This window comes from Oreochromis niloticus, linkage group LG3 (assembly GCF_001858045.2).
Source record: "Oreochromis niloticus isolate F11D_XX linkage group LG3, O_niloticus_UMD_NMBU, whole genome shotgun sequence".
NCBI lineage: Eukaryota > Metazoa > Chordata > Actinopteri > Cichliformes > Cichlidae > Oreochromis > Oreochromis niloticus.
Window position 1 is genome coordinate 68,594,413 of NC_031967.2, and position 16,550 is coordinate 68,610,962.

Here is a 16,550-nt window from a genome sequence, read left to right on the forward strand (position 1 = left end):
AACTTACCATTTGACTCCACTGACAAAAATATATCCCCAGCATCAAGTTTGGCTTCACAGACCTAAAATAAGTAAAATAAAAATATATGTTATAATTATATTGTTTTTGCCATTTATTCATGTTTGCTAATTTTCTGACATATAAACAATATTAGTTTTGTTACAATACAGAGAATGCAGTTTAATTAAAAGGTAAATTATTCCAAAAAAAAAAAAAAAACTTCTGCAGTATACCATGCCAAAAATCAGTGTCTCTGATGCCAATTATTTTATCACTACAGCTCTTTTATTATGGAAACTCACACAATCTAGTCATACTGATCACAAGAGTTCAAAAATAAGTCAAAATAGTGAGCTGTTGTTAAGCATAAAGCATTTCAGAGTAACAAATAACTGCACAATAGAATTAAAGCAAAAAAAAAAAATAAACACACTGGAGGACTATCTGATAAAAACTAATATAATGCTGGTTTGTAGACCATATTTTGTCTCAGTCCTCAGTGCACTCTTGCAGCTTAGCATGCAGCAGTTAATAACAACTTAAGTGATTACATAGGGGTAAACAGATGACAACAAGCATCGGAGTCCTGCCAAAAAGTTCTTTTTGAACCCAGTCAGTTATTGGAAATATTGCCAAAATGAACTTCCACCAAAATACAACAGCCTGTGAACTTGATAGAAATTTACAAGTACAGAGACAATATGAAATAAGCTTTATTAATTAGCTGAGTTAGCTTGCTAATATCGCAACAGTGGTTGAGTGCACAACCTTAAAGCTAGCGGCACAATACTTGTGATTTGGTCAGTGCCACATTAAACCCATAAAAAAGGCCATGTGTCAGTTTATTAGGTCAAGTTTGGTCATGACACACAAGCTGGACCTTGTCGGCTAAAGTTACATTAGCTAAAGCAAACATTTCGGTAAAAGAGAAAAATACACATCATGCAATAAATTCAAAACATGTTCCAACTTTTGTAGCTCTCTTTCCTTATAGTTATAACCTATGTTACTCACCTTGAAAGCATATTCCAAAGAAGACGATTAGAAAACGTCCAAGTAAAGTGAGCATGTCGTTAACCGCCAATTCCCCATGATGCACCTCGGTAGCAGTCACGTGAGGCAGTTTTGAATCCTGCTGTGCTCAACTTACCCACATTGTCAAGTTCACATAAGTTGCTGATTTAGCTGGACATGAGTTTTCAAGTTAGCTTTTTTTGGTGTAATTGGGACGTTTTTAACTTATAATTCTATGTTATAACAACAACTTCAGTCATCTATCGTCAAACTGATATAAAATAATATGTTGAAATAACAAACATCTAGAATTACATTTTACAGTGCAGAAAATGCTGTAATGAACAGAATAATGAATGGATACATTGTGGTTTTTAAAGCAGATCTTATCACAACAGTGTGATGCACAATTAACGACTTTTTTATGAAGTTTCAAACATATCAGCAGTCACTAGAGGACATCAAATGACCTGAAACACAATTACAATTCAACATTGTGTCCAACATTTCCTCCCGCAGTTCTCCTCATTACAGGTGGGAAGTAACAAAAAACAGCCTACCTAGTACTTTATTAGGTAGACTTTTTAGGCACAAATATCTGAACTTTCTTCTCCTTACATTTCCCAGACAGGTTTGTTACTTTTGGTTTAAGATATTTTATGGGAGTTATTTCACATCACTGCATACCTTCAAACATCAAACTAGTGTGAGCCTCCCAGCACAAAGGTCATGAGTAACGTACAAAAGGCAGATCTATTGATGTATCCGTCCCAAGGGGTTATAACATATAAAGACATGAATGAGACTAAAATGTCATGGTCCCAGTTACTTTCTAGTTTGTTTAGTTTGATTTTTACTAGTAATTCTGTCATGGTCCTGGATCTTGGGTATGCTATTTTCTGAGTGCTTCTGAGTTTATTTACAGTTTTGGTTTCTTGTCTGTTTATGTCCCCTCGTGCCCATTCTGTTCCAGTCTTGCCTCTGTCTTTTCATCAGCAGACATTTCCATAGGAACTCTGTCATGTATCTGTATTTTGTTTTCCTTTTCTCTGCATTACGTTTGCATGTTTTAAACTGGGTCTCAGTGTGTGTAGATTAGTTACTTCCTGTTTTATTTTGATAGTCTCTTGTCTTGTGTGTATTGCTTCCCCAAGTTCGTTAGTCAGAATCTGTTCAGTTTTACTTTCCTGGTTCCCTCTTGTTTATTTAAACCCTTTGTTCCTCTGTATCCTTTGCAGTGATGGTCAAAGTGAGGCTTCGTGAAACACTGGAACATTCAGAGCATTTGTGCTAGAATTATATCCAAGCTTCGAAACGATGTGAAACCATCTCTACAGTGACACTTGCTGGCCAATTAGCTATCACTACATCTTGATGCTGTTCTGTGAAAAAAATCCCACATAAAGCAAATTATTAAACTGTTAATATTTGAGATCAACAGATCAAAAATCTGTGACTGTAAAAAACAATTTGCTTCAGCATAATTCTCCATCTGTTGCCCTATCATGTTGCTCACAATACATTAATTTATAAAGTAAAACATACAGAGAAAAGTCTGAGATGAAAACTCCTGTTTTATTTTCTCCCTAAAAAAAGAGGCAGTTTTTATTGAGATATTTTAATGATTTTACAGCACAAAGGGTTGCTCTCCCTCTCTGTCTCATCTATATGACAGTCAGTTATCATCCAGGATGATGATGAGTCTGGGAAAATCATCACAGACCCCTCACACCCTGGACACAGACTTTTTGACCTGCTGCCCTCTGGCAGACGGTACAGAAGCCTGCAGACCAGGACCACCCGACACAGGAACAGTTTCTTTCCCCTCGCCATCTCCCTCCTAAACAGTTAACCTGTCACACTGCTCCCACTGCCAGACTGTAACTGCACCTTATGTGCATTATGTGGTATTTATTCATTTCATTTACTGTCATCTTGTATTTTATGTATATAAGATTGAGACTGGTTATTTATGGTTGGTTTATATGCCTTTGTGTATGTATGTGTGCATACGTGCACATGAATGTGTGTGTGTGTGTATATATATATTGGTATATATAAATATATATATATACATATATATATGTGTGTGTGTGTGTGTGTGTGTGTGTGTGTATTGTGTCGTTTACATATTGTTGGTTACATTGCTGTGCTTAGAGTCACCATCTACTGGAACCAAATTCCTTGTATGTTTTTGCGCACATACATGGCCAATAAATGCGATTTTGATTCTGATTCTGATTCTGACCATTCCAATAAAACAATATTTATTTCATGACACTTTGGATTCCAGTGTTTAACTGATTGTCTTCACAATTCACAGCAAAAAATAATAATGATATCTGCTGTTGTTATATTTTGCACATGCACATTAATAAAAAGAAGTGGTACTATTAAAAATCCAGTCATTACAAACCTCACTGATCAATGAAACATTGGAACCTTGGCGCCTTGGCACCCACATGTCGAAACTGGGGTGAAGCCCACCAAAACCTTTTTGTCGAGTGTTTTGAACTATACTTCTGAGCAGTGTTTCGAAACATCTGCACTTCAGAAGCTTGAGACTGTATCGAAACGTTAGAATTAGCTTTCCATCCCCAATCCTTTGTTGCTTTGCTCCTCATGATTTCTGCCATTAGGCTCTCTGGATTTGTTGGGATTATTTCCTTTTTCCTTTAAACATTAATACTTACCTAGATGCACATTAAACCTTATATAGATGTGACACACCAAAAATGTGTGTCCACTTTTGTGTTAATCATTTAATTTATTTATAATAATTTGTTTATTGGTTATTTTCTGTGACTATAAGGACTCAAAATGATTTTGGAAACGAATTTCTGTAGCACATTATTTTGAAACATGGACTGTAGCGAAGGACAGAAAAATGGAGCAACACCACAGAACTATTGATTGCAAGGCAGGTGCACCCCAGTTGCTTTAGGGGGGTGGACTTCTGCCCATTACTTAGATGCAATCATGTGAGACAAGCACATGTTGATGAAGTCAGAATGAGCTCTTAATTTTGGGGCCCACTTGCCACATATATGGTAACTTCTGTAATCAGAAGTTATGCTAGTCAGTGTCTTGATGCATTCTCAATCATCCAGGTAAGGAAATCCCAAAAAGTTGATTCTGTTCATTTGGACGTAGGTTTTTGTGGGAGAAACGTTTCATCACTCATCCAAGTGACTTCTTCAGTCTCAGCTGACTGCAGGTTTCCCCAATCTTATGAACAGTACAGTTTGTATGATTACTGAAACTAGCACCACTGACTAACCATGGGCCATGAGGTCAGTTTCTTGATTATTAATATGCCACTCTTTCATTAATGAGGATTTAAGATGGTGAAAGATGTACCCTTAAGCCCCCTCCTTGATTCAGAAATGGTTTTTTCCTTTTCACGTAAATGGCCTCCTACTCAGTGTTGCCAGTTTCAGTCATTATGACATACCTGTACTCTGTGACCTGAAATGTTTCTGTAATGGCACTAGCAAGTCTGCGGGGAGGTCAAGGGGAAGCCCCGGCAAGACAAGTTTCTCTTAAATTTATCCATATGCGGAAGCAGACATATGGAGCAACAGCAGGTGTATATCAGAGAGGTTTCTTTTGTCTTCACTCTGGCGGATGGAAGAGAGGAGGCTTCCTGATGAGGGAGCCATCTTTATAGAAAGCAGCTGGGAGGTTGGAGGGAGTGGTCTTTGTTTTACAGAGCAGAGTGACGTCATCTCCCTCCATCACAGGGAGGACAGGACTCTGCAGGATCACTGATCCACCTCAACACAGAGACAAACTACAGCATTTCATCCATTTACACACAGCTTCATCAACACTAACTCCACACACTCAGCTTACCAGTGACTGCAGGCTGACTGTAGCTGTACAGCTACAATAGGGCAAGAGGCAAGGTACACCCTGGACAGGTCACCAGTTGGGTATGAAATCAGTGCATGAACTAGAATGAAATTCACCAAGATGTTGACCAGAATGTAGCTCAGTGTCTTCATTAGAGGGATTTAAGACTTGAACCACAGTTGTACCATTCTGACTTTGATTTGCTGGATCGGACAGGACAGTGGACAAAAGAGAGGTAGGTCTAACTGCTGACACAGCCCTTCATGATTTCATGATTTCCTGGTAATAGGAGAATTTTCAAATCCTGAAATTACAGTGTTTCTTTTTTTAGGTCACGCAGAGCATGTCTACGACTCACTGATAACCATCTCTGAGAACTTCAACTTCATGCTCGTGTTTTCTAAAACCAATTCCAAATATTAACTGGCTGAAGATTTCTAGCCACTCTCCAGAGACTGTACATGGTGTAGCTTATCTATAGCTGATTAACTCTGAAGGTCCTGGAGCCATTTTTCATCCACTGTGTTTTTTAATTTCAAGCCATTTTCACTGTGTTGAATATAATATAGCCAAATTTGCCAAACATTATTTTTTTTAAAAATTTTTTAGAATTGCGGTCTGAGTTCATTAAATTAGCTTAAAGTGGCTAAGCTACAAACCGCCATCCACCTTTGGTCCTACAGCCAAAAAACGCCCCATTGAAACCCATTATAAACGCTATTTTTCACTGTCCAATCATTACCATCAAATTAAATGTCATCTTTCCACTTTCACTGAGACTTTGAAGTAGGGGCCTTAGAATTGTAATTTTTTTTATTTGTCCACCAGGTGGCGCCCTTTTTCATTTTTGAGCAATGAACAACGTAAGACCAAAAATTCAGGTTTGGAGCGCCTCTTTCTGCTTTAAAAAGTGGAAAAAAAGAGTGGTGTTGTGTGTCACTATCAATGACCTTTATATTTTAAAAAAAATAGAAAGGTCTTTATGCCTAAAAAAAGAAAAAAGACACAAACACACTTTTTTTTGTAGTATTTTCTCTCAGACGGCCACACTGCAATACAAACAAATTAAATATAAAAGCAAGGACCAAAACCAAATTAGATTTTATTTTCCCCTTCAAGCTCGTTTTTTAAACACTTTTGCGCTTGAATCACTCCGTGCCCCGGAAGTAGTCACTGACGGAGAGCGACACAGGCACAGAGTGCTTGGAACGCCATTACGCGGATGCAACGGAGAACAAAGCGAATCAAATGTAAACGATCAGGTTGCGACGCCAATGATCTGCAAATTGTGAGCGAAGAGGAGATCAATGGGAACAGCCACAGGATAATTTCGACAAATTAACGAACAATGGCGAGGCTCGCACCGTACTGTCAGCGTAAAGGTATGCCGTGTGCCAAGTGCGCTCTTCCGACAATAAACGCCCCGCTCTCGCTGTCGGGAGTATGAAAAGTGCTGATGTTTTCGTTTGAAAAAGTGAAAAATAAGTATCGTTACATTACCATTGAGTTTGAGGGTTACAACAAAAATTATTTTTTAAATCTTAAGGCAGCACCTTGACGTCACGACGACTTCCTTCCGGTCTATGCGCGTTGTTGTTGCTCTCACATTGTTTACCTACTTTTCGCTCAGTTTTACATCACAAATCGTCTAGTTTTATAGTCAACGACAGCAGATCACTTGTAAACGTCGGTGATAAGGTAGCACGTGTAATCTTGGACACTTTTAAACCCGACCAGCCTGTCCGCCTGCACGTCTATTGTTCTTGCCCGGCCATGCGGCTAATCCAGGCGCACAAGCGCCGGGTGAAATGCGCTCGGCTCTTTTTTGGGGGGTACATTTCAGTGCGTGTTGTAGTTGTATAACTATGCATGTGACAAAAAAAAGAATCTTTCTTGCTATCGTGCTATGTGACCTGCCGTGCCAAATTAGATGTTGAAAAATGTTTGCGTTTTTGAATGTCAGAAATGTATATTTGTGAATGTGGAGATGTTATATTGGTTTTACTGGTAAAAATAAAGAATTGAAATGGGTATATATTTGTTTTTTGTTAAGTTGCCTAATAATTATGCACAGTAATAGTCACCTGCACACACAGATATCCCCCTAAAATAGCTAAAACTAAAAACAAACTAAAAACTACTTCCAAAAACATTCAGCTTTGATATTAATGAGTTTTTTGGGTTCATTGAGAACATGGTTGTTGTTCAATAATAAAATTATTCCTCAAAAATACAACTTGCCTAATAATTCTGCACTCCCTGTATGTTCATCCTTGTAAAATAAATGTTTTTCTGGTTTAAAGTGATCTTGTATTGTTATTTAGACATTTTTTTTTTTTATTTTATTTTAGAACAAAACGAGGTAATAAGCATTTAGTGTAAGCAAAACATGATAAACCTGATATGGCACTATATGACATTTAGTGTGCTTCTGCCAAAAATATTAATGTATCAAAATGAATGTCAGTGGTAATCTTTGGACCATCCAAAGGCCTAATTATAATTACAATAAAATATTACTTCAAATGTATTTTATGGAAAATATTTAATTTTTTAGTTTTTTTCGCCTAAAAAAGCCTTGCACTCATGTAACGAAACCGGGATATAAAGGGTTAAAATCCGTGAAATATAATTAAAACTTTATATGAATATTTCAGGGATAAGTAGTTTTAAAAGACTGACTAATTTAAAGTGGAAAAAACTATTAATATATAATATTTTTATAGCACTTTTTATGGCGTGGTCGATATTTAGCTCTAGGACCTCATAAGGGAGTCTTTTTTTACATGAGCTCCTGCAGAAAAATTAACGGCCGATCAAAATGAATGTCAGTGGTAATCTTTGGACCATCCAAAGGCCTAATTATAATAACAATAAAATATTACTTCAAATGTATTTTATGGAAAATATTTAAGTTTTTTGTTTTTTTGGGCTAAAAAGCCAGTGCGCTCATGTAACGAAACTGGGATTTAAAGGGTTAAAAACCCCGAAATATAATTAAAACTTTATATGAATATTTCAGGGAGAAGTAGTTTTAAAAGACTGACTAATTTAAAGTGGAAAAAAATATTAATATATAATATTTTTATAGCACTTTTTATGGCGTGGTTGATTTTTGGCTGGAAAAAAAAGGATGTGTTTTTAAGGACCTTCCAAGGTTAATTATTCATTATTATTAATCTAAGTTCCTGATCAAATGCAATTGTCCAATTGTTGGGTTTTCTCTGTATTATCTGGGTTTGTGACTGTTGTTGGGATTTGACCTATAAATAAAACTGAATTGAATCATTAAATGTTGGATTAAATATTGTAACTGGTTGTGGTCTTTTAAAATAGCTTTAATGCATGAATCTCAAAGACACATGCTCTGTAAACGTGTTTGTACAAATATAGAAATAAACAGAGGAAGAGGGCGGGCTTTACTTGGTGTCAGTGAGAGAAATGAAAAAAAGCTGAAATGAGTGAGAAGGACGATGAAGGAAACATCTGTGCTGTGTCTGCTCTGTAAGTAGAATCTCTGTGTTTGTTTGAATTCTTGTACTTTGACTGTCTGCTCTCCTGATAACTGATGATGGAGGAGAAGACATGAAAAACAAATCAGGCTGAATTCAAGTTCAAAACACCACGAGGACCAACTGCAGGTCTGAAGTTTAACAGAGTTACTGATGAATTTATGAGTGAAAAGCTGAAATGAGATGTTGTTAAGTGAACTTTAGTTTAGTGCTAGTCTTTTGTATTTACTAACACATACAGTATAATTATAATGTATGTGATTCCTTCTGTAACACACTTATTAATGCATAATACATTAGAGGTTGAAGTATGAAGTAGTGTGATCAGTTTTATTTATTAATTCTGTTCATTGAGAACTTGAAAAGTAAAATCCTGGAGCCTCTGCTATACTGCAGCAGAGGTTTTGATGACTTTGTGTGGGTTCACTTGTCCGCTAAGAGGGAAACATCAAATAATACAAAGTTGTTCTGAGTGATCACCTTTGTGTGTTTATGTCAAATCAACCTGAGTGTCATTTCTCTTTAGTTCTGATCTCACTGCTGAGCTGCACAACAAACCAAGGTCAGTAACCTTCTTCTGTCACAGTTTAAACCTGAGAAATGCTCACTGATATCACCTGATTGGGTTCATGTATAACTAATTGTAACCCTCACAGCTCGTCTGACTGTGAGTCCCAGCAGCTCTCAGTTCTTTGAAGGAGACTTTGTGTCTCTGAGCTGTGAGGAGGACGACAGCTCTGCTGGATGGACTCTGAGGAGAAACACAAGCAAACAACAGAGGACTCAGTGTGGAACAGATGGGTGGGGAAAACCAGCTGGTTCTTCCTGTAACATCACTATGATGCTTCATGACAGTGAAGTTTACTGGTGTGAGTCCAGAGAGGGTCCCATCAGTAACATGGTTAACCTGACAGTCACTGGTAAGCTGAGTGTGTGGAGTTAGTGTTGATGAAGCTGTGTGTAAATGGATGAAATGCTGTAGTTTGTCTCTGTGTTGAGGTGGATCAGTGATCCTGCAGAGTCCTGTCCTCCCTGTGATGGAGGGAGATGACGTCACTCTGCTCTGTAAAACAAAGACCACTCCCTCCAACCTCCCAGCTGCTTTCTATAAAGATGGCTCCCTCATCAGGAAGCAGCCTACAGGTCACATGACCATCCAGCATGTTTCCAGGTCTGATGAAGGCCTCTACAAGTGTGACATCAGCGGTCATGGAGAGTCTCCATCCAGCTGGATCACTGTCACAGGTGACACACTCACCTGTCTGTGTTTCTGCAGCTTTCAACATTCACAATGTGACGACAACTTAATGACTGTGTTTGCTTTGTTTTAGGCAAACACACCACCACACCTCCACCTACATCCACACCTCCACCTACATCCACACCTCCACCTGGATCCACCTCTGCTCCTGGTTCCACCTTCATCACTCTTCCTCCATCACTCTCTCCTCCTGTTCTCTCTGTGTTTTCATTTGTTGGATCAGTCTTTCTTGTGGTTCTACTGGTGTTAGTGGTTCTGCTGGTGAGACAAGATGTTGAGAGGAAACTTGAAGGTGAGACGCAGACTTTTGTAAATTTACATTTCATTCACACTTCAATGACTCCAAATGTAGAAGTTTTCTTAGATTAAAGGACTATTTAGATGATTTTACAGTAAAATATTTTTGCTATTAAATTTGAAAATGTCAGCAGATGAAGGTAAAGCTGCAGAGCATCAGTCGTGCCAGTAAAACAAAGCAGAGGTGATATTTATGGATTTTACAGATGTGAGAAGAACTGCATGCTTTTTAAACTCTTTGGGGAAGTAAGAACATTTAATAATTTAATATTGAGCACATTTGTAAATACATTCTGACATCTGTGTTGCACTGTGGTGCAGTAGATGGGTTTGATCCCAGCAGCTTCTGTCTGTGTGGAGTTTCTTAGCGTGTTCTCCTGTGACTGAGTGGGTTCTCTCCGGGTACTCCAGCTTCTCCCACAGTCCAGGAAATGTTTTTGTGTGTTACAAGACAACTGACACGTGTGTGAGTCAGCGTTCACTGTTCTGTGTCAGCCAGTTCAACAGTGCAGCTCGCTGACGTGTTGTAATAAAATATCTCAGAGTTGTTTGATTCAAATGAGGTTTGTCTACATTTTCTTAGAACCACATGTGGTCACGAACAATGATGCAGGTCCACCTTATATGAACCAGTCTGGATGTGTTCAGATTGTTTCCTACTCTGTTAGCATCTGTGATGCTGGATGGCTAATTGTCATATAGCTTTTAAATTATTTACCTTTAATATCATGATTTTTGGGCCACATCTGGATCACAGAGTATCTGGCAGTGCAGTAGCAGCACAGATGAGGCCCAGATGTGGTTCACAAACAAGTTGTTGAGATGAGACACATAAAGACACCAAAGATCATCAAATGTGTGTTTTCAGCCTCTCAATCGGTCCTTTAGTTAAAGCTGCATTTCTAAAGTTCTGCATGTTAAACACAGCAGCAACATCCTGCTGACAACACTTAGTCTGAATCTGGTGAGAGTTCTCACTGCACCGGGTTTTTCGAGCTTGTGGTGAGGCGTCTCAGGCTGCACTGAAAGAAGATGGCAGCTTTGTGGACGCCACCTTCCTGTTCACACAAACTCATTGCTGTTCTGTCCGTCATTCATTGGTTCACCGCAGAGGTGCTGAGAGAAGAGAAAAGGTGTGAATGGCTTCTGCATTTCTTTTTTAAATTCAACACTCACTCTCTGCAAGATGCAGTTTTAAAAACTGTGTTTTGACACAGCTGTGCTGCAGTAATTAAAATGTTTAATTCTTCAGAGAGTGATGCAGTTATGAACAAACAGCGTTCAGATCGAACAGACTGAGATGTGCAGTTGCTCTTTTTATTTAACTTTCAAAAGAGTCTTTAATTCTCCTTGCAGTCACTGAGTGACATCATGACTCAGGTTCAAGCTTAGATCAGACCTGTGGATGATATTAAACTGAGATATAAATAAAAGCCAGCCTGACCTTTAAAGAGATATGAGCAGCACCATGCACAGTCGCTTATAGATTTGCTCTAATGAGGAAGCAGCTAAACAACTTCCTTTCTGTCTTTAAATGTTGCTCTCACACACAAGACTAAGGGGCTGCCTTTCAGCTGTAGATAAAAATGAATCATTTTGAACAGTGAATAATACAAAGCAGCGCTGGTAGAGCTCGTGGATATATAAGATAAAGAGCAGGATTTTGGTCTCAGTGCAGCACAAACTTGAAACAAAATCAACCAAATAAAAAGCAAACATCTGTGTCTCAGTCCAGATGTTTGCTTTGGTACACCACATGCATACATGTACTGGTAGTTATGTCTCCAGTCAAACATGGGAAAGTGTGCACTTTACTGGACTAAACGCCTGCAGCATTTCACTTTGTATGTGGTATTCAGAGAATAAACTTTCAAACTTCTCTTGCAGGTCTCCTGTTTATCCAGGCTAGGGGCCAGTATATGAAGACTGGGGCCAGTGGGATTATGTTAAATGTCTGTTATACTGACTACTGCAGTTTTTTCAACATGCAGAGATGCAGAGATGCATTCAGAAAGCAGTCCTACATATTTGTTTAATATGTGCATTGAAGGACGGCTTTATGTCTTTAAGACATTCCTGCAGTTTAACTAATTGGTGTGTGTTATCTGGCTACATGGATCGATAAAGCAACTCTGTTTCATTTTGCAGAGACTGATACAGCTGTGGTCTACTCAGCAGTAAGAGCTGAAGACATCAGGAATGGACAAACAACCATCAGAACAAGGCGATCCAGGTCTAGCTGCCTTTTAACAGAAACAAGGTGGCTACTCACTCTGTTTCCAGCATTGACTGTAGAAAACATGGACGACGCCACAGCTCCCCAAAAATGAAGCCAAAACGTCTCTATCGCCCCCTGGTGTCGGGCTGCAGTATAGGTCATAAACCCCGCCTCCTCCATGTTAGCGGATGGGACTGGGGTCAGACTAAAATAAATTAATTCTCCTCAGATAATTTTTTTCCAAAGATTCTTTCTTTTGTTATCAATAGTTCTCATCATGCTGATTGATGTCCAAGGGGTCTCCTTTCCCGTAAGTTTGATTCTAATTCCTACCGCGGTGATGTTAAATTGGGGTGAAACGTCAAGTTAATCGTGTTTGTAAGCTAATCCGTAACTACCGTCCTTAGCTAGCTCCTGACACCTAGCTTGCTAAAATGAGCACTCGGCTGTCAGGGTTCGTTTAGCTAATCTGTGCAGGTGAATGAATTTACTAAAGAAATCAAGAGAAACGCCCCGGGCTCCTCAGTCACTAATTACTGTTACTGTACTTTTATTACAAGTATTATACTGTAAAAGCAACAGACTGCACCCTGCTGCAGCTCCTGTGCAGAGCTGATTATTAAATATGTGCAAACAACAGCATGTTTTCAGTCTCTTGCCACATCTGTAAAGAAAGTAACATCATTTTAAAAGCTTGTACTTCAGTAACTCCTCATTAGTCAGGAACTATGGATTAAAGTACTGTAGTGTACTGTAATACTGAAAACAATGTAAGAGAAGAACTTCAGATCCTGAGTGTGTGAGGACAGAAGAATCAGCTTCATTTCAATTTTGAGGGATAAAATTTATATTTGAGTTTGATGGTTCTGTTCTCTTTGTGATTACAGGAGCTGCCCTCAGATTCAGACCCCAGCAGCACCCAGTGACAGCAGACAGATCAACATGTTAACTGCAAAATGAACTGATGAAAACAGTGCAAAGGTTAAAGTACCACACGTGCTGTAGTGAAAGCTGCAGCTTTATTGATAAAGTTAAAGACAAAAAAACAAAAGGATTAATCACTCATGTAACTGTGTCACTATATATCAGCATTAACAGGACCTCAGTTTGGTGTTTCACAAAGCTGCTGATCTCAGACCTGCACAGCTTCCGTTTTAAACACTTGATGTACTCAGCTGCATGAAGAGCACATGAGATTTTCTCACAATTAAATAAAACCTGATGAAGGTCAAAGGTCGTCACTTGTATGTTGAACTACAAACTTGTGATCTGGAATTCTTTCACAGTTTTTTGCAGATAGTGTGTTATTTACCATAAAGTGATTCAGAGTTATTCATACCAGAGTAACCAGAGAGGATCATATATTTTTAAATATATAACTTTCTACAGGACTGAATATAATATCTTTATGTAAAAGTCTGGAGCCTCTGGGGAGTATCCGAGTATTTATAACATTACACAAACCAAAGGTCTCCATCACAGTGTTCATGAAATGCTGGGTTTATCCATCTCCTGAATCGGGCCTACGGAGGAGTGCTGAAGATTTCCCTGTGAGGGAGCTGCTGGTGAAGATCATGAGTCCTGCTTGATCAATGCGATGAGCTTCAGTCTTCCTGGTGTTTCTTAAATGAAGAACATCTGGCACAGGACAGCTGTGATGAAAGAAAGGGAAGAAGTTTCTCTAAACCTCTGGACCCAGGAAACCCAGCTTGGTCCTGGAGGTCTCCAGGGTGAATGTAGCTGTGGATATAATATGGACTCTATTATTAAATGAAAAGAACAAATTAGACTACACTACTGAAACGTTCTGCTGATGTTTTTAAAGTCTCCATGTTACCAGGATGTAGAGGGCTCTGAAGATTTAAACAGTTTTAGATCCATTACACTCAGTCTTATGTTAAAATCTCAAAGGACAGCATTATATTTTTGATATTAACAGTAACTCTGGGCTTCTGTAGAGTGTGCAGCTGATCTCATCGCTGTCTAAAAATGGATAAAATCAAACATAAGAAGTGCTGAATCCTTCAATAACACAGACTATTAGAGTAGCAGGTGTGTAGCATCGCTAACTAGCTAGCAACAAGCCTCCAACACAGCGCGTATGCTAGCGGCTAATCTAGCTAACGAATTAACAACAAAGTGATTTTAGAACTATAAGATGATAAGCTGTGTGTCTTTTTTTATAACAGTGACATGGTTGTATTTACCTTAATTAAACGAGTCGTCAGTCGCGGTAAACCAGCAAAAAAACTCGAGCAGCCGGGCTACGTAAAAAGTGTAGGGGGGCGTGTTTGCGGTCACGTCCAGCGGGTGTGTGGGCCGAGCGTTACACAGTCGCTCCACCTCAAGTCACTACTGCGCAGACTCTGGCTCCAAATTTGCAAGATGGCAGCCTCCACAAGCGGGGTATTTTGGCTTCATTTTTGCACAATGGTAGGAGGCGGAGTCGCGTCGTCCATGTTTTCTACAGTCAATGGTTTCCAGCAATCATGCTAAGCTAAGCTAATATAACCAAATTAAACTAGATCATCTAGAATAAGCTCTCATTTGCATAGCGTTGCACCAGGGCAACAGCAAGTTTCTTTAAGCCTCATATCCAGTACATGTGAACTTAAATGATGCCAACCAACCAGAGTGTTTGGAAAAGTTCAATAACATGTAGGAATCACTATGAAGTGTTACAAGCACGGCCCTTTAAGGGTGAAGCCTGATGGGAAATGTATTGGGGTATGTGTGTGTTTCAACATCATGAGGATGTTGAAACAGCTTTCTACACAAGACACATTGTGTGGATGAGCAAATGTTGCCAATTAGGGGCAAAAGCAAATTCAAGCAGTACCTGCCCAGTAAATCTAGAAAACAGGGTTTCGGGATATTGCTGGATTATTTCATTTCAGTTCAATATTATTTATACAGTGTCAAAACACAGCAATTCACGCAGTTGTGAAATTTACATTGGGAGGCTGTGCAACCAAGCTTGGGCCAAGTGGAAATGTGGTCCTAAACTTGGAATTACACAAAGTCTGTGCAAATCCAAAAAAAGCAAGAAGAGAGAACGAAGCAGTAGTGGGGTATATGTAAAGAATGAAGAGACGTGGAAGAAGCAGAGACCCACAGTTCTCATTCAAAATCACATTGAGACATTATAATATAATATATCACTCTGGCCAACAAAATATTCACCAACCCCATCACCCAACTGGTCCTGCAGATGGCCCCGCCCCTCCCTGAGTCTGGTTCTGCTGGAGCTTTCTTCCTGTTAAAAGGGAGTTTTCCCTTCCTACTGCAGCCAAGTGCTTGCTTATAGGGAGTCATCTAATTGTCAGGGTTTTCTCTACATTGTTGAATGGTCATTACATTACATATATACCACCTTGAGGCAATTGTTCTTGTGATTTGGGGCAATACAAATAAAAGTGAGGTGAATCAAACAGGGCATGGTGCAGGGTTCCTGAGTGCACCTCTGTTTTACAGCACAGAGGAACTGTTTGGGAAAGTTTCACACAGAATGACAACAATGTCTCAAACCATGAGAATCAGTATGACATGATATTGTACTATTCAAACCTGAATCTGTATCATGTTATATAAATAAATGCGTTTTAAGTGTTTTTTAATGTTTTGTTTCAAAATCATCTGAAATCTTTTGAAGTTTTTCTGATGTTTTTATTCCTTAATCACAGTTGTGTAATGATGTGTGAGTTATCATTTCTCGGTTGTTTCCTGAGGGGATTTCTGAAATATAACATTTTTTGTTTTGGCAATAGAATTACCCAAAATGAGTGAGAAAGCGATGTTGAATAATTTTCAGCATGTACTGTCAAAATGTGTGCAGTTGAGGGGTAAATGAAAAATGTGAAGCAGGAAATGAGAAGAGTGAATCTACTTCAGATGTAAAGATTCAGTTTCTGTTATATCATGTTAGATTTAAACAGAGAGGGAAAAAAGTGGAGACAGAGCTTGTGAACGTCGTTGTGAAGCACAATGTGAATCAGATTGTTTGAACTGTGTGTGTTTGTGTTCAGACTTTAAACCAGAGCCAGACGTCGTCTACTCTTCACTGAAGTAGTCCACCAGTCCAACCACTGACATCCAGCTGCTGGTCTCTAACTGGTCCCCCCAGCACCTCAGACCAGAGGACATCCACATGTTTGAAGATTTCTTTATATATATATATATATATTTTTTTTTTCACTTTCTAGACTCAAATGACTCAAATGCAAAATTATGTTATTTTAATATGTTTCATGTCCTCGGTAACTGGTTGGAATTGTTGTAGTATATTTATGATTGTTGGCTCTTGTTTCCCCGTCAGTGATCTGGTTTCACTGGTTTTCTTCACTGTAAAATCTAATTAGTTCCCAGAACTCGAAAAAATTATGGAAACTCGTT

General features: G+C 38.8%; 1 long non-coding RNA gene across 2 annotated transcripts; it reads left to right on the forward strand.

Moving 5' to 3' along the window:
• Positions 1-9,571: 9,571 nt before the first annotated feature.
• LOC102076164 (uncharacterized) lies at positions 9,572-16,310 on the forward strand. Of its 2 annotated transcripts, XR_003218880.1 has the most exons (4): positions 9,572-9,627; positions 9,867-9,935; positions 12,089-12,200; positions 16,184-16,310. It is a non-coding gene; the product is annotated as an uncharacterized LOC102076164 (long non-coding RNA). The 2 variants fall into 2 exon arrangements; XR_267897.3 differs by lacking the exon at positions 9,572-9,627 and having other exon boundaries at positions 9,808-9,935.
• The last annotated feature ends 240 nt before the right edge of the window (positions 16,311-16,550 follow it).